General features: G+C 47.2%; 1 long non-coding RNA gene across 1 annotated transcript in view; it reads right to left on the reverse strand.

Annotated features, from left to right (window-relative positions):
- LOC141173674 (uncharacterized) overlaps positions 1-19,150 on the reverse strand; it is an 82,550-nt gene extending 63,400 nt beyond the window's left edge. The window contains exons 1-2 of the long non-coding RNA XR_012252653.1: positions 18,937-19,150; positions 17,114-17,422 (exon numbers count right to left, since the gene is read on the reverse strand). This is a non-coding gene — a long non-coding RNA (uncharacterized lncRNA). The remainder of the gene's footprint in view (positions 1-17,113; positions 17,423-18,936) is intronic.
- Positions 19,151-21,726: the final 2,576 nt, after the last annotated feature.

Genomic DNA, 21,726 nt, shown 5'->3' on the forward strand with positions numbered 1-21,726 from the left:
TCAGATTTTTTCATGCTCTTTCATTTGGTCCAAAACATCTACTTTTCTGTTCACAGAACATTTCTGACTCTCTAGTGAAATTGAATGTCATTTCTTCTGTTTCTTCAGAAAAGTTTCAATGAATTCTTTAGTATGCTGGCGACGAGAATGTACAGTAGTTCTTTGTATAGCAGCTATTCTTGAGTGAAATATTATATTTGCTGATTTATTCAGGCTGTGTTACTGGAATCAGTAGAGAAGAAAACATTTTCAGAAAAAATAACATTGTCTCCGTGTCATTTCTTTGTCTGTTATTTATAGATACAGTTGTAACATGTGGGCAGAAACACACAGAACTGAAAAGTAGGTGGTCGGTGCATGAGGCCCTCTTAATTGTAGCTGCCCGCTGGCACCAGTCCTATCCCACTGAGACAACCCACTGGTGGCCTCCATGGCACAAAACACTTTGACAGATTGGGTGCAATCATTTGCTATGGGCCACAACTTCACTGTGCTACATTTCATGAATAAGACCCAGTATGACACAAGTAGTAACACAACATTTATGTGCTGAAATAAACAACCAAACAGCTATTAGCTTTTGTCGGTCAGTGGTCATGGTCATCACAAAGGTCAACAAAGTTTTGCATATCTACAGAAGTAGCATTCACATCCAGACCCCCAATGCCTGAGCAGATCCAATACCCCATTGCTAGATAAAGAGAAACTACTAATTTATATGGTGCATGGTTACAGATTTTGCATTGCAGGTCTGGGACTTGCAATCTGTCTAGCAGCAAATACTGTATGTTGTATTTCCACACTTATTATTATCCTTTGCTTATATAGCGCCATCATATTCTGCAGCATTTTACATACATTATCATTACTGTCCCCATTGGAGATCACAATCTAGATTCCCTATCAGTATATCTTTGTAGTGTTGGGGGAAAACTCATGCCAACATGGGGAGAACATGCAAACTCCTTGCAGATGTTGTCCTTGAGAGATACAAACCCTGGACCCCAGTGCTAACCACTGAGCCACGGTACAATGCTAACCACTGAGCCACTGTGCAGTGCTAACCAGTGAGACACTGTACAGTACTAACCATTGTGCCACCATACAGTGCTAAGCACTAAGCCACTGTACAGTGCTAACTACCAAGCCACTGTACAGTGCTAATCACTGTGCCACCATACAGTGCTAACCACTCAGCCACTGTACAGTGCTAACCACTGAGGCGCTGTACAGTGCTAACCACTGAGTCACTGTATAGTGCTAACCATTGCGCCACAATACAGTGCTAAGCACTAAGCCACCGTACAGTGCTAACCACTGACCAACTGTGCAGTGCTAACCACTGACCAACTGTGCAGTGCTAACCACTAAGCCACCGTATAGCGCTAACCACTAAACCACTGTACAGTGCTAAGCACTGAGCCATCATACAGTGCTAACCACTGAGCCACCGTCCTGCCCTACAGCACAACAGTGCCCATACAGTAACCAACTTACAGTATCCAATCAAACAGCATCAAAGTCAAATTTCACCCCAAGTCACCAGCTGCACAACTGATTTTTAGACGTTCTATGCATGGTCTGGCACAGGAAGGTCCGCTGAAGATTGCAAAGTTAAAAAAGCCAAAAAATCATCCAGTTTTATCCTAACATCCTCTAATGTTGATCCTTTGAAAGGCAGAACTCTTTATGAGGATGAAGACATTTTTCCTCATCTTAGGAAAAAAATCCTTCTCTACTCTAATTATAGTTATCGGAATAAATCCCTGAAGCAAAGTCCCAGCTCTAATAATCTACTTCCATAACTAGTAACATTTGTGCACTAAAGAAAGTTATTTAATTTCTATTGTAACTTTTTATAACATTTTATCATTACAACGTCTTTAGTTAGAGTGTAATATACTCTCACTGCTTTTACAGTAAAGAATCCCAGTCTGTGTTGATGTAGACGCTTCCTTTACTCTAGCCTCCTGGTTTTAGCTACAGTAGATGATTACACAAACCTCTGTATTGATCTTTAATATACATCGTTATTAGATCACTGCTCAGCCAAACTATTTTTTTTATAAAACAACCCAGTTTTGTTACTGTTTTTGGATACTATGGTAAACCGATTATAGTATTTACATAGTAACATAGTTTTTTTAAGGTTGAAGGAAGACTAAGTCCATCTAGTTCAACCCATAGCCTAACTTGTTGATCCAGAGGAAGGCAAAAAAAACCCATGTGGCAAACACTAAGCTCCACATTGGGGAAAAAAATTCCTTCCCGACTCCATACGACAATCAGACTAGTTCCCTGGATCAACGCCCTATCAAGGAATCTAGTATTTATAACCAGCAATATTATACTTTTCAAGAAAGGCATCCATACCCTTCTTAAATTTTAGTAGTGAATCACTCATTACAACATCATGCGGCAGAGAGTTCCATAGTCTCACTGCTCTTACAGTAAAGAATCCGCGCCTGTGATTATGATTAAACTTTCTTTCCTCCAGACGTAGAAGATGCCCCCTTGTCGCCGTCTCAGGCCTCAGAGTAAAAATATCAGTAGAAAGGTCTTTGTACTGTCCCCTCATATACTTGTACATAGTAATAAGATCACCCCTAAGCCTTCGTTTTTCCACAGTAAATAACCCCAAGTGTAATAACCTGTCTTGGTATTGCAGACCCCCCAGTCCTCTAATAACCTTGGTCGCTCTTCTCTGCACCCGCTCTAGTTCAGCTCTGTCTTTCTTATACACCGGAGACCAGAACTGTACACAGTATTCTAAGTGTGGTCGCACTAATGACTTGTATAGAGGTAAAATTATGTTCTCCTCATGAGCATCTATGGCTCTTTAATGCATCCCATTATTTTATTTGCCTTTGCAGCAGCTGCCTGCACTGGCCACTAAACGTGAGATTGTCGTCCACCAATACACCCAGGTCTTTTTCAGTTACAGTTTTGCCCAGTGTTTTACAATTAAGCATATAATTATACATTTTATTTCCTCTGCCCAAGTGCATTACCTTACATTTATCCCCATTAAAGCTCATTTGCCATTTATCAGCCCAAGTTTCTAGTTTACATAGATCCTCCTGTAATATAAAATTGTCCTCCTCTGTATTGATTACCCTGCAGAGTTTAGTGTCATCTGCAAATATTGAAATATTACTCTGTATGCCCCCTACAAGGTCATTAATAAATATGTTAAAAAGAAGGGGGCCCAATACTGACCCCTGTGGTACCCCACTGTTAACTGAGACCCAGTCTGAGTGTTTTCCATTAATAACCACCCTTTGTTTCCTATCACTGAGCCAATTCTTAACCCACATACATATATTTTCCCCTATCCCCATTGTTCTCATTTTATGTATCAACCTTTTGTGTGGAACCGTATCAAAAGCTTTTGAAAAGTCCATATACACAACATCCACTGCATTTCCTTGGTCCAGTCCAGAACTTTGATAACACTTTTTTTTGCCAAACACCAGCTGTGAGAGAATGACCATGGAGGTTCCCAAAAGCAAAACCCTTTACAATCAGGCTCTCGATGGAGGAACAGTATAAGAAAGGGTTGCCCAAAAGCTTGTATTCCAATTTCTAGCCCAACCCTATTGTACCCAACAGCAAAAAATGACTAGAAACCACCCTTTTTCATGTACAACTGTTTATAGTTCATCTTTCCCCCACAATTCCCTAATTTTTTTGCTGACTCAACACTTATACAAGGGGAAGGAATATAAGAAGTTGTGAGGTAGGAATAGCGCCAACATATTCTGACTTGCCGTATAGAGGTTGTCAAAAGCTACTGTCCCTAATGCATTGTCTAACAATCTATCTTCCCTATCTCCGTATACGAGGGAGGATTACATAGGAATCTAAGAAATCAGTCTGTATTAGGACTATGGGAAAAAAACAAGGAACACCCGCACAAATATAAGGGGATTTTATAAACTCTGAGCAGATGGTGCCCTTGGTTGGCTTCATACCCAGGAAACTATACTGCAGTACAATACTGATGCCACAATGTAACCCATGTGTGATGAACCTGTAGCCGCCATCTTGGTAATGATAAATCATATCCAGGGATGGCCACACTTCAGCAGCCCCCACCCTTGGGACCTTCTGTTAAAACGTCAACTAGATAGTTTCCCCCCATCCAGGCTCCTGTAAGATAAGAAGCCTACTTAACACTTGAATGCTAGGAGCTTCAAAGACTTCGAGAGGAAACACAGCCAGCAGGGGGGGGTGCTTCGTCTATCTGTACCTGACCATTTGTCCCATAGGACTAGTTTCTTTGTCTGTCACAAGCATGGAGGCATAAGATATAGAAACATGAATAGTACACGCATGTTGCGTGGGATGGGCCAATAAAAAAATATCACGGCGTCCCGGAGCCATTGCGCACACAAGCCTCCGCGGTAGACGTTTGTACGTGCTCTGGAAGCCAAGATATAGCGCGGAGCCATTCCTGAGGACCGTATGGTATCATAATTGATATCAAAAGGTCGGTTACGGCGGCCCGAATCCATGGGAACCCCTGGGGGTATCATGAGACCATCCCAGAAGAAGTTATTGGGTTCCATAGAATTTGGGCTTCTGATCGAAGTTAGACCTGAGGGTGGAGACTGAGCCAGCTGACCTCACCAGCAGTGGGCGGGACGGGGCAGGTAAGATAGCAGGACAGACAAGAGACAAGTCAGTCTTGACCCAAGAGTGGGGTGCTGAACATCTGAGCACCAGCTGAGGCCACCAAGGGGAGGAGCAGTTTGACCATGCGGTGGTAGGCCTCAGCCTGTAACAAAGAACCGTGCCTGCGACCGCAGAATCCTCTCCCTGCGTCACAAGAAAATCAAGAAACCGGTAACTGATATGCTGTGGTGATTCTGTGTGTTGTATTCCATTGTTGTATAGTTTAGCCTGACCTTATACCTGTGTATATTTAGTTGTATATCGTGTATCTAGTGTATTATTATAATCAATTACCTCAAGTAATTGTGGGCCTGCCTTTTATTCTGCATAACGAACGCACGTCCGTGTGAGCTCGGCTCAAGCCAAAACGCTACCCAGGGTTGGTTCCTGACCCGATATAGGCCCATTCACGGACTGGGCGTATATCTAAAATAGGGACTGGTGGCAGCATACCAACTGGGGATTGGGGAAGGCTGGTAGTGACGGTCGGAGGTTCAGATATATATATTCCTGGCGCGGCCAAGGAAGATATATATACCGCCCTCACTACAGAGGGCCCCGATACCCAGTAGGTTACAGGACAGTCTCCCTGGCGACCGCTTATCCTAGGTGCAGTTCCTTGACTGACCTGAGGCTAAGAGGGCGCTAGCGAGTTGTGCTGTGTAGTGACGTTACGGTTTAGTGACGTTGAAGGGATAACACACTACCGTGTTCCCTGCGCGGGTTGCAGCTACCTGGCACTACTTTCTCTAGGTGCAGTACCTTGACTGACCTGAGAGGTAAGGGGGCGCCAGAGAGCTGCACCCACCGGCCGGCTTTCATCACATTGGTGGCAGCGGTGGGATTGCAGAATAATAGTGTTGTGGGACCCCTACTCCCAGGCACTAAAGACTGCCAGTGGTAACTTCCACTGCTGGAGTCTTAAGGTCAGCCCAACGTTAGACGGTCAGGCTAAAAGTATAACAAGGTGTGTGCAAACTCAGGGTTGCAGCGGTGTCGGTTACCAAGATGGCAGACGGCACCAGGAGCAAGACCCTGCAGGAGGCTAATGCTACGGTCCGTGTGGCAGGAGGGGAGGACATTGTTACTCATGGCGAGGAGGAGTCCAGCCCGGGCACCTCAGGGAGCCAGTCCCCAGTATACGGTCCCGCAGTGGGCTGCCCACCACCTACCCAGCCCAGCCTGTCCAGATCACAAGCCCTTTTACAAGCGGCTATGGCAAGTCTCCAGTCTCATGGCGATGCCGTCTACAAAACCCTCCTGGCAGCATCAGAGAAGGCAGCGGAGGAGGAGCGCGAAGCTGCGGAGCGCCGGGAGGCTGCGGAGCGTGCAGAGCGGGCTGCAGAGCGCCGGGAGGCTGCGGAGCGTGCAGAGCGAGCTGCGGAGCGCCAGCACCAACTGGACCTGGCCCAGCGGGGGCTTCCGCTAGAGCAACCAACCCATCAGGAGACCAAGTCGTCCAAAGTCCGAGCTGAGGACTTCCCTCTACTGGAGAAGGATGGGGACCTGGACTCCTTTCTGGTGGCATTTGAACGGACCTGTCTTCAGCACCATCTGGCCCGGGATCAGTGGGCCAGATACCTGACCCCCCGTTTGAGGGGTAAGTCCCTGGATGCCTTGGGGGACTTACCTGCCGGGGAGGTACAGAACTACGACTGCATCAAGCGGGCCCTGATCCGGCAGTACAACCTCACTCCCGAGTCGTACCGCCAGAAGTTCCGGAGCCTGCTGCGTGGCCCCAAGGACACCTGGACCGATCATATGCGGGCGCTGTTGAGAGCCGCAGAGCACTGGACCTCGGGTCTAGCGCTTACTACCCGCCAGGAGGTCCAGGAACTGTTCGTCACGGAGCAGTTCTTGTGGAACTGCCCAGAGGACCTCCGACAGTTCCTCCGTGACCGAAAACCAACAGGGGCTTCTGCTACAGCGGCCCTGGCAGACGAGTATGCCAATAACAGGGCGCCTGAGCTGAAGAAGTCTGCCAGCAGCACCTGGAGAGGGGGTAAGCCCAGTCATGCCCCTGTTTCCCCGGCCCCTAGAACACAAGGGGTGTATCCCCCTGTTGCCCTCTCCAGGCAAGGACCAGACGTAAGACGTTGTCATCTATGCAACAAACCAGGACACTTTAGGGCTGAGTGTCCCCAGCGCCAAAAGACCCCATCCCAGTCCCAGAGAGCGCCCAATGTTTTGTGTGTGGGAGGGGGTGGTGGTAGGTCCCTGGACAACATCCAACCCGTCACCATAGGCCGTTCTGCGGTCATGGGACTGCGGGACACGGGCGCTGAACGAACACTGGTACGGCCTGAGGTGGTGTCCCCCCAGGACTTGGTACCAGGAAAGACTCTTTCCGTCTCCGGGGTTGGAGGCGTGGAGCCGGCACTTCCCGTTGCCATGGTGTATTTGGACTGGGGTGCCGGAAGGGGGATGCGGGAGGTGGGAGTAACGCCAAATATTCCCGCAAATGTTTTATTAGGGACCGACTTGGGGCGTCTAGTATCGCAGTATGTACCCTCTGAACCCCCAAGTTCGGCCCCCCAAGAGTGTATTGATTTGTCTGCTGCTAATGCCAACCATGTTGTATGTAGTGTGTGTCCTGCTGAGGAGGAGGGAGTGAAACCTGAGGGTAACACCTGCACAGACACAACACAAACAGGGTTAGTGAAAGCAGGTGGGGATGCCCGCAGAGGTGCTCAGCCGGCGTGCCGTGACCTCTTGTCCTCCGGTGAGGGAGGGGGCGGGCAGGATTCTGTAGAGGGAAGCTCAGGGATGGAGAGGGGGGCAGCTACCGGCAGTGTAGGGCTCCCAGGGGTATCCAGGCTGCTGAGTATAGGCCCACTGCAGGGGGAGGAACAGGCCATGGGAGGTGGGGGTGTCCCAAGAGAGGAGCCGCCAGGTAAGACCCCAGGGCAGGAGTTCCCCACATCCGAGATGTCCAAAGGCCTAGGAAGCCTGCCTGATCGGGCGGCTTGGTCAGAAACAGAGGGGAAGCAGGCACTACCCACGGTCACAGCGGTCATAGCCGCTGTCACCAGGAGTGGGAGCGCCGGAGCCCAAGGAGCCTTGCAGAGGTCCGACGGCTTCCCCACTTCTGACCAAGTGTCTGCCGGGTCAGACAGCGGCCAGGTGACATGCCCGGAGGGGCTGACAGAGGATGTGGCAGTTTCGTCGATTCTGGCCACATCAAGTCAGGAATTTCAGGCTGCGTTGGAAGCAGACGACAGCCTGAAAGCTCTCAAGGAACAGGCGGCACAGCCTCCCATGGAGTCAGACTGCGAGCGTGTGGTCTGGGACCAGGGACGGCTGTACCGGGTAACGGTCCAGCAGGGTTCACCGGAGGCGTGGCCCAGGGACCGACAGTTAGTGGTACCCTATCCGTTCAGGGCAGAATTGTTGCGGATCGCACACGAGATTCCGATGGCCGGACACCTAGGGATCGCTAAAACCAAGGCCAGGATAGCTCAGCATTTCTACTGGCCTGGGATGGGAGCCGCGGTGGGTGCCTACTGCCGTTCGTGTGACACCTGTCAGAGGGTGGGGAAGGCGGGGCCGCGCCCCAAAGCCCCACTGGTAACTCTGCCAATCATCGAAGAGCCTTTCTCGAGGGTTGCTGTGGATCTTATTGGACCTCTGTCCACTCCCAGCCACTCCGGGAAATGCTTCATACTCACGGTAGTGGACTATGCCACCCGGTACCCGGAAGCGGTAGCTTTGTCGTCCATTCGGGCCGACAAGGTGGCTACCGCCTTACTGGAGATCTTCTCCAGAGTGGGTTTCCCCCAAGGAATGCTCACCGACCGAGGGACCCAGTTCATGTCGCGGCTGATGGAGTCCCTCTGTAAGCAAATGCAGGTGCAACATCTGGTGGCCAGCCCGTATCACCCACAGACTAATGGCCTGTGTGAGCGGTTCAATGGCACCTTAAAGCAGATGCTTAAGATGTTGGTCGACTCCCACGGGAGAGACTGGGAGCGTTACCTCCCACACCTCCTATTTGCTTACCGGGAGGTTCCGCAGGCCTCAACGGGGTTCTCCCCCTTTGAGCTCCTGTACGGGCGACGGGTACGGGGCCCCCTGGCTCTGGTGAAGGAAGCATGGGAAGGGGATTTGGCCACCCCCGAGGTGTCGGTCATCGAGTATGTCGTGCGCCACCGGGACAGGATGATGGCCTTGGCAAAGCTGGTGCAGGACAATATGGCCCAGGCCCAGGCCGACCAGAAGCGGTGGTACGACCAGAATGCTTGTGAGAGGACCTACCAGGTGGGTCAAAAGGTGTGGGTACTGGTCCCCGTACCACAGAACAAGCTTCAGGCAGCCTGGGAAGGTCCCTACTTCGTGCACCAGAAACTCAATGCCGTCACCTATCTGGTCACCCTGGATCACGCCCGTGGAAGGAGGAAGGCCTTCCACGTGAACATGATGAAGGCTCATCATGAGCGGGAAGCGACTGCCCACCCAGTGTGCAACCTTCCCGAGGAAGGAGAGGTAGAAACCCTCCTGGATCTGCTCACCCAAGCCAAGGCGGGTGGGTCCATCGAGGATGTGGGGGTTGGCCACCAGCTCACGGAGGACCAACGGTCCCAGCTGGGGACCACCCTGCACCCCTTCCGGGGGCTGTTCAGCAGCCTGCCCGGAAGGACTGAGATGGCTGTCCACGACGTGGACACTGGCGATCACCCGCCGATCCGGCGTTCAGCATATCGGGTCTCTTTCGAGGTGCAGGGAAACATGCGCCAAGAGATAGACGAGATGCTGAAGCTGGGGGTGATCCAGGCATCCAGCAGCGCGTGGGCCTCGCCTGTAGTCCTCGTACCAAAGAAGGACCGAACTACACGGTTCTGCGTGGACTACCGGGGGCTCAACGCTGTAACGGCCACCGATGCGTTCCCCATACCACGCATCGATGACCTGCTCGATCGGATGGCCGGGGCTAAGTACCTGACCATCATGGATCTGAGCCGGGGGTACTGGCAGATTCCTCTGACCCCCGCGGCAAGGGAACGCTCTGCCTTTATCACCCCTTTTGGACTGTACGAGTCCACAGTGATGCCATTCGGCATGAAGAATGCCCCTGCCACTTTTCAGCGGATGGTCAATACGCTGCTTGAGGGACTTGAAGGGTACGCGGCTGCGTACTTGGACGATATTGCAGTCTTCAGTCCCACTTGGGAGGATCACCTAGAGCACCTGCGGCAGGTGCTCGGTCGGATCCACCGGGCAGGCTTGACCATCAAGCCGGAAAAGTGCCAGCTGGGCATGAGTGAGGTCCTCTACCTGGGTCACCGGGTAGGCGGGGGGGTTCTGAAGCCAGAACCGAGGAAAGTGGATGCCATCGCATCCTGGCCCACTCCTAGGACCAAAAAGCAGGTGATGTCCTTCTTGGGGACCGCCGGGTACTATAGGAGGTTCGTCCCACACTATAGCACCCTGGCCAAGCCCCTGACGGACCTCACCAAGAAGAAGCTGCCCGTCGCAGTCGACTGGACAGTCGCCTGCGAGACAGCTTTCGGGGCACTCAAGGCCGCCCTAAGTAGCTCCCCTGTACTGCAAGCTGCCGACTTCGACCGGCCGTTTGTGGTACAGACCGACGCCAGTGACTTTGGCCTCGGTGCTGTGCTAAGTCAGGTCAACACGACAGGCCAGGAACATCCTGTCTTGTACCTGAGCAGGAAGCTACTGCCCCGGGAGGTGGCTTACTCCACGGTGGAAAAAGAATGCCTGGCAATTGTATGGGCCCTGCAGCGTCTGCAGCCCTACTTGTACGGGAGCCATTTCACCGTGGAGACGGACCACAACCCCCTCAGCTGGTTACACACGGTCTCTGGGTCGAATGGCAGGTTGCTACGCTGGAGCCTCGCTCTCCAGCAGTACCACTTCTCCATTCGCCACAGAAGAGGCCGTGACCACGGTAACGCTGACGGGTTATCCCGGCAAGGGGAGGGTGCAGAAGGACGCACGGGGGAACACAGGAATGTGCTACCCCCTCGCGCCCTCGTATAGGGGGAGGTGTGATGAACCTGTAGCCGCCATCTTGGTAATGATAAATCATATCCAGGGATGGCCACACTTCAGCAGCCCCCACCCTTGGGACCTTCTGTTAAAACGTCAACTAGATAGTTTCCCCCCATCCAGGCTCCTGTAAGATAAGAAGCCTACTTAACACTTGAATGCTAGGAGCTTCAAAGACTTCGAGAGGAAACACAGCCAGCAGGGGGGGGTGCTTCGTCTATCTGTACCTGACCATTTGTCCCATAGGACTAGTTTCTTTGTCTGTCACAAGCATGGAGGCATAAGATATAGAAACATGAATAGTACACGCATGTTGCGTGGGATGGGCCAATAAAAAAATATCACGGCGTCCCGGAGCCATTGCGCACACAAGCCTCCGCGGTAGACGTTTGTACGTGCTCTGGAAGCCAAGATATAGCGCGGAGCCATTCCTGAGGACCGTATGGTATCATAATTGATATCAAAAGGTCGGTTACGGCGGCCCGAATCCATGGGAACCCCTGGGGGTATCATGAGACCATCCCAGAAGAAGTTATTGGGTTCCATAGAATTTGGGCTTCTGATCGAAGTTAGACCTGAGGGTGGAGACTGAGCCAGCTGACCTCACCAGCAGTGGGCGGGACGGGGCAGGTAAGATAGCAGGACAGACAAGAGACAAGTCAGTCTTGACCCAAGAGTGGGGTGCTGAACATCTGAGCACCAGCTGAGGCCACCAAGGGGAGGAGCAGTTTGACCATGCGGTGGTAGGCCTCAGCCTGTAACAAAGAACCGTGCCTGCGACCGCAGAATCCTCTCCCTGCGTCACAAGAAAATCAAGAAACCGGTAACTGATATGCTGTGGTGATTCTGTGTGTTGTATTCCATTGTTGTATAGTTTAGCCTGACCTTATACCTGTGTATATTTAGTTGTATATCGTGTATCTAGTGTATTATTATAATCAATTACCTCAAGTAATTGTGGGCCTGCCTTTTATTCTGCATAACGAACGCACGTCCGTGTGAGCTCGGCTCAAGCCAAAACGCTACCCAGGGTTGGTTCCTGACCCGATATAGGCCCATTCACGGACTGGGCGTATATCTAAAATAGGGACTGGTGGCAGCATACCAACTGGGGATTGGGGAAGGCTGGTAGTGACGGTCGGAGGTTCAGATATATATATTCCTGGCGCGGCCAAGGAAGATATATATACCGCCCTCACTACAGAGGGCCCCGATACCCAGTAGGTTACAGGACAGTCTCCCTGGCGACCGCTTATCCTAGGTGCAGTTCCTTGACTGACCTGAGGCTAAGAGGGCGCTAGCGAGTTGTGCTGTGTAGTGACGTTACGGTTTAGTGACGTTGAAGGGATAACACACTACCGTGTTCCCTGCGCGGGTTGCAGCTACCTGGCACTACTTTCTCTAGGTGCAGTACCTTGACTGACCTGAGAGGTAAGGGGGCGCCAGAGAGCTGCACCCACCGGCCGGCTTTCATCACACCATGCCATATGGTTAAAGGGGTAGTCAACTGCTGAGGAAGAAAGCCAGCTCGCTCACCATAACATGAAGAGTCCAGTATGCAGGGAACAAACTTCTGACAGGCATGAAGATCATGGAAAAATTGAGGTTCCATGTTCTGCTAAAGTTAATTAAAAATTCATCTTTGTTCAATAATTTAAAAATTCATAATAGTGTGCAGGGGACAGAGGAAACACAAAGGCAACGCGTTTCAAATGCAGTCCGGTGTTCTCTCTTAAAGTCCGATGGGAAAGTTTTCCCATCAGTCCTATATTAAACGTGAATAAAACCAGAATGAATTAAAACTGACCTGATATATTATTTAGGAATAGGAAACAGACAAAAAAATATATGGGAAAGGATGAAAAACCAGTGTGAACATACTAAAAACATGCAAATAGAAATGATCATACAAAAAATATACAGTAAAAATGATATAAAATGACTAGAACATTAATAATGAAACATGATGTTTCAACGCAAATTTAGCTTCATCAGGAAATCGAATTCCAAGATTAAATATCCTAAAAAGTTTCTTGAGTTATCAATAGCTTCTTAATATATCTTGCTGGAATGGGTTCCTTAACCCTTTCTATACAGAAGGTTTGAAAACATGATAGCTGTCGTTGATGGTCAAAAATAAAATGTTTGTCAGCAGATGAAATACGTCTATTGGTGCTATCATTATTGGAAATGTCGCTTACATGTTTGGTAAGGCGTATTTTTAATTTACGGCTAATGCATCCAATGTAAAATAATTGGCAGGAGGTGCATCGAATAGAAAATACGACATTTTTGGAGTTACAGTTCATACATTGATTAAATTGGTTTGACTTTGAGTTGTGATGATTACAAAATGTATTATAAGTAGTGATGAGCGAGTATGTTCTGTTAACCCTTTCGGCAAGCATGCTCAGGTGCTCACCGAGTATCTTCAGCGTGCTCGGGTGTTATGTTTTGAGTCACTCGGTACTCATGATTTGCGACTGACAGCTTTAATACATGTGAGGAATGCCTAAGGAACAGGCATTCCTCACACGTATTAAAGCTGTCAAACAGTCGCAAATCATGGACACACAGTGACTCAAACATAATACCCGGGCATGCTGAAGATACTCGGAAAACACCTGATCATGCTCATAAATCTCGAGTAACGAGCATGCCCGTTCAACATTAATTATAGGGAATTGCATAATTTTAAGTTTTGCACCGTCCAGCTCCACATTTAAAGAAGCCTTTATAATTAAAGGGGTTGTCCAGTCAAAAGTGATAAGTCTGCAGTCACTCTGTGTGACTACAGACTTATGAATCCCCCCAGCACACGCACTGTGGTCTGCGTGGATTCGCCGATTTCAGACCCGGGAGCGGAGAGTATGTATGAGTTATACATACCCCCGGCCAGTCACCGCTGCGTGCAGTCTAATTTCCATGGACTCATAAAATGAAAAAGATGAAGACATTTTTTTCTCCATCTTTTCCTCATCCGAGATTGTCGGATCACATTATGCTGACACTCTGATCAAACGCTGATCAGAATTTGACCGGAGTCTGGTTTGTATAATCTGTCCGATTCTCTTGGATGAGAGAATACACAGTCGCCTGTACCTAGCCTTCGACGGATTCCTCAAAAACACAGTTAACAATATCTCACAACTGTGATCAACTGTAATCTGAAATAGGGTGGGGGCAGTGTTCAATTTCCCAGCAGCACCCCCGCAGGGAATGTGAGGAATTGCATTTTTCCTAATATTATCAGTAGGCCATCTGTAATGCACACATATGAGTAGCGACTCTGAGCTTTGGAAAATTGATTTTGGTTACAAGCAGGGAACCACCCTCGATTTACTCTAAACTAGACAACACTTTTAAAACTTCTGTTAATATCTGATGGCCCAAAAATATTAGCTACCATGCATGCCAATTTTTTTAATTTTTCACAAATAATAAGTAAAGCAAGGAAATTCCAATACCTGTAGCTTCATTTTATAAACCATATATCTCCAGCGCTTGTGCCTGTTTATACCCAAAGAAATCAGCTGTTGTCATACACGGGGAGCATTAAATTAGAAAATTCACGGAAAACGTATTAGATGTGGGTATGGTAAATATAGTATATGTACAGTGGGGAAAAAAAGTATTTAGTCAGCCAGCAATTGTGCAAGTTCTCCCACTTAATAAGATGAGAGAGGCCTGTAATTGACATCATAGGTAGACCTCAACTATGAGAGACAAAATGAGAAAACAAATCCTGAAAATCACATTGTCTGATGTGGAAAGAATTTTTTTTCACATTTTGGTGGAAAATAAGTGTTTGGCCAATTACAAACAAGCAAGATTTCTGGCTCTCACAGACCTGTAACTTCTTCTTTAAGAGGCTCCTCTGTCCTCCACTCATTACCTGTAGTACTGGCAACTGTTTGAACTTGTTATCAGTATAAAAGACACCTGTCCGCAACCTCAGTCACACTCCAAACTCCACCATGGTGAAGACCAAAGAGCTGTCGAAGGAGAACAGAAACAAAATTGTAGCCCTGCACCAGGCTGGGAAGACTGAATCTGCAATAGGCAAGCGGCTTGGTGTGAAGAAATCAACTGTGGGAGCAATAATTAGAGAATGGAACACATACAAGACCACTGATAATCTCCCTCGATCTGGGGCTCCACACAAGATCTAACCCCGTGGGGTTAAAATGATCTCAAGAACGGTGAGCAAAAATCCCAGAACAACACGGGGGGACCTAGTGAATGACCTGCAGAGAGCTGGGACCAACGTTACACAGGCTACCATCAGCAACACACTACGCCAGCAAGGACTCAGGTCCTGCAGTGCCAGACGTGTTCCCCTGCTTAAGCCATTACATGTCCGGGCCCGTCTGAAGTTTGTTAGAGAGCATTTGGATTATCCAGAAGAGTATTGGGAGAATGTCATATGGTCAGATGAAACCAAAGTAGAAGTGTTTGGTAGAAACACAACTCATCGTGTTTGGAGGAGAAAGAATGCTGAGTTGCATCCAAAGAACACCATACCTACTGTGAAGCATGGGGGTGGCAACATCATGCTTTGGGGCTGGTTCTCTGCCAAGGGACCAAGACGACTGATCCATGTACATGAAAGAATGAATGGGGCCATGTATTGTGAGATTTTGAGTGCAAACCTCCTTCTATCAGAAAGGGCATTGAAGATGAAACGTGGCTGGGTCTTTCAGCATGACAATGATCCCAAGCACACCGCCAGGGCAACGAAGGAGTGGCTTCGTAAGAAGAGTTTCAAGGTCCTGGAGTGGCCTAGCCAGTCTCCAGATCTAATCCCTATAGAAAACCTTTGGAGGAAGTTGAAAGTCCATGTTGCCCAGCGACAGCCCCAAAACATCACTGCTCTAGAGGAGATCTGCATGGAGGAATGGCCCAACATACCAGCAACAGTGTGTGCCAACCTTGTGAAGACTTACAGAAAACGTTTGACCTCTGTCATTGCCAACAAAGGATATATAACAAAGTATTGAGATGAACTTTTGTAATTGACCAAATACTTATTTTCCACCAAAATTAAAAAAAAATTCTTTCCAAATCAGACAATGTTATTTTCAGGATTAGGTTCCTCATTTTGTCTCTCATAGTTGAGGTCTACCTATGATGTCAATTACAGGCCTCTCTCATCTTTTTAAGTGGGAGAACTTGCACAATTGCTGGCTGACTAAATACTTTTTTTCCCCACTGTAGTCAGTGTTGTACTCTGTATAATAATTCGATGGCTGTATATAAAGGGGCATAGCATTAAAAGCGTATATAGAATATAGTGATATGACAGTAAAATGTCTGTCCAAAAACTAAAATATAGCATGTACAAATAACAAATTCCAAAATTCAATCCAAATGTCAACTTATAACATACCATTATTGTAAAAGAGAGAAACTGATCGGACAATCAAGACCCCAGGACTGCTAAACTGTAATAGATAAATATATAATAAATATATCATAAGCCAGGACATAACCGTCATAAATGTACACTGACCTATACCTCTTATGTCATTCAGTGATGAATGCTGATTTATGACGGTTATGTCCTGGCATATACAGATGTATGGTATCTCTATATTTCTATTACAGTTTGGGTGATCAGTGTTAGTGGGGCAACGGCTGATTGCTTTTATTTCTTTGGACATAAATAGGCACAAGCACAGGAAATATATGTTTTATATACTGAAGTGTCATACATTGGTGTTTCCTTGATGTGCTTCCTTAGTGTGTGCCTGCAGCTGTGCAGTAGGGTAATAGCGCTGGGTATTTATTACATAACATTTGTACAAATTAGTAGTAATTGTGCCATTTGGGACTGAATGATAATTGCATTGTGTACGTTTACGGTAAATCTGTCCAGAGGACAACTTTCCCTCACCTGACCAGCATTCTCATTTTTTTCATTATTAAAGGGAATCTGTCAGCAGGTTTTTGCTATGTAATCTGAGAGCAGTATTATGAAGGGACAGAGAACTTGATTCCAGTGATGTATCACTTACTGGGCTGTGTTTTGCGGTTTCAATTCAATCAGTGTTTTATCAGCAGGAGATTATCACTACAGGACAACTGGCTTTGTGTTCTCAGTCCAACCTCACCACCAGCACTGATTAGCAGCTCTGTCACTATACAATGTACACAAAAAGCTGTAGTGTGGGCTGGTTATACACAGCGCAACAACTGAGCTCTGCTAGATCTGTAGCAGAGAAAACTGTCACTCTATCAGAACTGCTGCACTCAGTAAACTAAGTGACACATCACTGGAATCAGGGTCTCTGTCACTACCTCATGCTACTGTCAGATTACACAAAAATTTGCTGACAAATTCCCTTTAAAGGGAGTTTGTCTCCACATTTGAGCTATCTAACCTATTTATATGGGCGCACAGGTCATAGAGTGCTGAAAAAAATCCTACCTGTATGTTTCACATAAGGTGCCTTGTTGTGGATGAATCAGCTTTTATCACTTTATGTAACTGACCTCTTCCAGGCTATGAGGAGGACATTGCCTGGAAGATAACTCTGCCTCCGCACTTCATTACACTATGTATCGCCTCCCACAGTGTCACTTGGTCCCGGTGATGCCACTTTGTCCGGAAATTTCACACCTGTACATTCCATCTCCCATCATTGCTGTTCAGTGTTCCGCTCTTCTATGGGCACTGGCTTCACGTTGCTTCTGCGCAGGTGCCGGCGAGTCACTGGTACTTCCACTCCCAATGTTTCTGCGCATCAGAGAACACTGTTAAGCGTTAGAATTAGTAATGAGCGAGCATGCTCGTTACTCGAGCTGTCAAACAGTCGCAAATCATGCACACAGAGTGACTCAAACATAAGACCCGAGCACGCTGAAGATACTCGGCGAGCACCCAAGCATGCTCGCCGAAAGGGTTGACAGACCATACTCGCTCATCACTAGCTAGAATCCCTAAAATAGCAAACAGCGCAGGTTCTCACCCTCCCGGGTCCAGCGCCAGCTCCCCACCACTGCTTTGGTCTCGGTCTTTTGATTGCAGCAGTCACTTTGACAGCGCAGATCACAGCTGCAGCCAATTACTGAGCTCATTTCACTTGTGCTGTCTACCTCAGTAATTGTCTACAGCCATGATGTGCACTGTCAACCTGATGTCAGCAATGCTGCAAAAGTACAGAGAGTGGCAGGGAGCTGGCGCCGGACCCGGGGAGGATGAGAACCTGCCCTGTTTGTTATTATAGGTGGAAACCCCCTTTAAGGTTATGGGGTATACACTATGAGATATTGGTCTTCCTTTTCACATGCCCACCGGAAGAAGCAAGTGGGCGAAACGCGCGTTGGGGTGAAGGGGAACAGCGTTCTGCTCTGGGTCCCAGATCTTCTTTCCTTGACTTGCTTTCCTGGTAATATCTCCATATCAGGTATATATATTTTTCACCTTTACCTTTTGTCTCTGGCACCATCATGACTATTATAGCTATATGGTTGGTTGGACATAATTTGTGTGGATCTATGTATATGAGCCTAAGATCCCATATTATATTATATAATATTACCAACATCATTTAGCGCTATTATTGGTTAGGGCAATGCTGGGGAACAAGTTATAAGGGAGCTTAATACATTATATTATATTAGGCTATCTATATTGGTGACCCTCTATTACTTTTGGATCCTTTGCTGAGAATCTGTCCCTCTTACTGGGCACTTTGTTTTTTAACTATGTAGTTTTTTTATATTGTATGTTCTAATTTTATTGATTGATGAAATAAAATGAATTGTTTTTTATAGTTTTCTCAGCACTGTTAATATAGGGCAGTAACGGTTGATTGTGGCTATGGGATATTGGTCTTCCTTTCCAGGTCATATTACTGGTATAAATAAAAGGACTCCCAGTGATCTGGAATGTACCAACTAAGGTTACGTTCACACGTTCAGTATTTGGTCAGTATTTCACATCAGTATTTGTAAGCCAAAACCAGGAGTGGGTGATAAATACAGAAGTGGTGACGTGTTTCTATTATACTTTTCCTCTGATTGTTCCTCACCTAGTTTTGGCTACAAATACTGATGTAAAATACTGACCAAAAACTGAAGGTGTGAACATGGCCGAATAGAAAGAAATTAGAAATGGACATGAGCAGTGGTCATGGTGTAATAGAAATGAATGAGGGGATTGCATTATTGGCCCACAGGACAAACCAATGGAGATCACATCCGCAGCTACATACAATCAGTATCATGCACAGGATGGATTATTCTCACTGATGCCAGCACGTCGACCGCCTCCACAGTCCCAGCGCGCTATTTTCTGTGTGAAAATCTCGGAGGGGCACAGCCAGCCTCAGCAGCCCACGCTGACTTGTCAGATCTGTGGGAAAACATGGAGCAGGCTCCCTCATCACCAGCTGTTGTCATGGAAACAGGATGCAGCGCCAATTCCCGGAGTGATGAGGATGCTAAATCAGGAGCTGTCTCTCTATGCCGGTCCTACATTAGCATGTGGGCCTGACGCCGCGCTATATTTATAGCCTCCACAGTCGTGAGGTGGAGAACTCACTGATTCTGATTCTCATCAGGTGCTGAAAATTACAAGAGTCCAATGTGGGACGACTAATGGCCCCTAATATATGGTGGACATCCCAAAGAGGGGACCATTGTAAACCATGGATTCCAACAAGATAACTTACAGGATACAGTGGGGGGACATTTATCATTGTGTTTTTCGACAAAAGTTTTGTGCAAATTGCAACATTTCATTATCATTAAAGTCAAAGCCAAATTTATCAATGCTTTAAACCATTTATTCCTCCAATATTTAGCACCAAAAACTAAAAAATGATGATCAGTGAGGGCGTGGTTAACCTTTATTGGTGAATTTATGATTGCATTTCTACATCAAAGTCGCATATTTAGACAGGTCAAAGCCATCTTAAAAATGGCTGGCACCTGTTCACACTAAAGATATGCTGGTCAGTTTTTTACTATATTTTAATCAGTTCTACTTGCCCTGACATTGTAGGCTCATAGCCCAGTAGAGACATGTTTGCCCATGTACCTGTAGGCACATAGTCCAAGAGTGGCATATTTAGTAGGATAGGACCCATCAGAAGGTCGAACCTTGCCGTGGTTGATGGGCATACATGAAATGGCCAATTTGTGCGCTAAGAACCTTCATTTTTGTAAGTACATTTCATTGAGTGACAACACAGTCTAGATTTAATGTTCCCAGTGTCTTCATATATTTTGACCCTTATAGAGTGCTGTTGTCCTTTTTTATTTTGTATATCTTAAAAAAGGCAACGGAACAAATACATGCTGCTGCTATAGTTGGTGCGAATTAAATCGCAAGGCCCCCTTCTTTGGCCACGCCAGTAATCAGGTGCTCTGCACGGGAGCCCTAAGAACTGTCTCTAAACTGACCACATCCCCGGCTCTTCTTTTGATCAGCCGGCCTGGTGCAACGTCACTAAGATGATGTCATGCCAGGCCAGCCAATCAAAAGAAAAGTCGCAGCCGCCATTGGGTAAAAAAACAACTCACACGGCTCCTGTCCAGTGGTCACAGATTACTGACGTGTATGTTAGAATCATAGAATGTTAGAGTTGGAGGGGACCTCCTAGGTCATTTGGTCCAACCCCCTGCTCAATGCAGAACTCACTAAACCATCTCAGACAGATGTCTGTCCAGCCTCTGTTTGAAGACTTCCATTGAAGGAGAACTTACCACCTCTCGTGGCCGCCTGTTCCACTCATTGATCATCCTCACTGTCAAAAAGTTTTTTCTAATACAGTGGGGGAAATAATTATTTGATCCCTTGCTGTTTTTGCAAGTTTGCCCACTGACAAAGACATGAACAGTCTATAATTTTAAGGGTAGGTTAATTTTAACATTGAGAGATAGAATATCCCCCCAAAAAATCAAGAAAATCATATTGTATAAAATAGATAATTTTTTTTACATTTTACAGTGAGAAATAAGTATTTGATCCCCTACAAACCATTATGAGTTCTGGCTCCTACAGACCAGTTAGACGCTCATAATCAACTTTACCTGCATTAAAGACAGCTGTTTTACATAGTCACCTGTATAAAAGACTCCTGTCCACAGACTCATTTAATCAGTCAGACTCTAACCTCTACAACATGGGAAAGACCAAAGAGCTTTCTAAGGATATCAGGGACAAGATCATAGACCTGCACAAAGCTGGAATGGGCTACAAAACCATAAGCAAGACGTTGGGTGAGAAGGAGACAACTGTTGGTGCAATAGTAAAAAAATGGAAGAAATACAAAATGACTGTCAATCGACATCGATCTGGGGCACCATGCAAAATCTCACCTCGTGGGGTATCCTTGATCATGAGGAAAGTGAGAGATCAGCCTAAAACTACACGGGGGGAACTTGTTAATGATCTCAAGGCAGCTGGGACCACAGTCACCAAGAAAACCATTGGTAACACATTACGCCTTAAAGGTTTAAAGTCCTGCAGTGCCCGCAAGGTCCACCTGCTCAAGAAGGCACATGTGCAGGCCTATCTGAAGTTTGCCAATGAACACCTGGATGATTCTGTGAGTTATTGAGAGAAGGTGCTGTGGTCAGATGAGACAAAAATTGAGCCCTTTGGCATTAACTCAACTCGCCATGTTTGGAGAAAGAAGAAGGATGAGTACAACCCTAAGAACATCGTTCCAACCGTGAAGCATGGTGGGGGAAACATTATACTTTGGGGTGCTTTTCTGCAAAGGGGACATGACAACTGCACCGTACTGAAGGGAAGATGGATGGGGTCATGTATCGCGAGATTTTGGCCAACAACCTCCTTCCCTCATTAAGAGCATTGAAGATGGGTCATGGCTGGGTCTTCCAGCAAGACAATGACCCAAAACATACAGCCAAGGCAACAAAGGAGTGGCTGAAAAAGACGCACAGTAAGGTCATGGAGTGGCCTAGCCAATCTCCAGATCTTAATCCCATAGAAAACTTATAGAGGGAGTTGAAGCTCCGAGTTGCCAAGCGACAGCCTCAAAATCTTAATGATTTAGAGATGATCTG

The sequence above is a fragment of the Phyllobates terribilis genome, unplaced genomic scaffold, assembly GCF_046119375.1.
Source record: "Phyllobates terribilis strain yellow unplaced genomic scaffold, ASM4611937v1 Scaffold_13__5_contigs__length_258822181, whole genome shotgun sequence".
Taxonomy (NCBI): Eukaryota; Metazoa; Chordata; class Amphibia; order Anura; family Dendrobatidae; genus Phyllobates; species Phyllobates terribilis.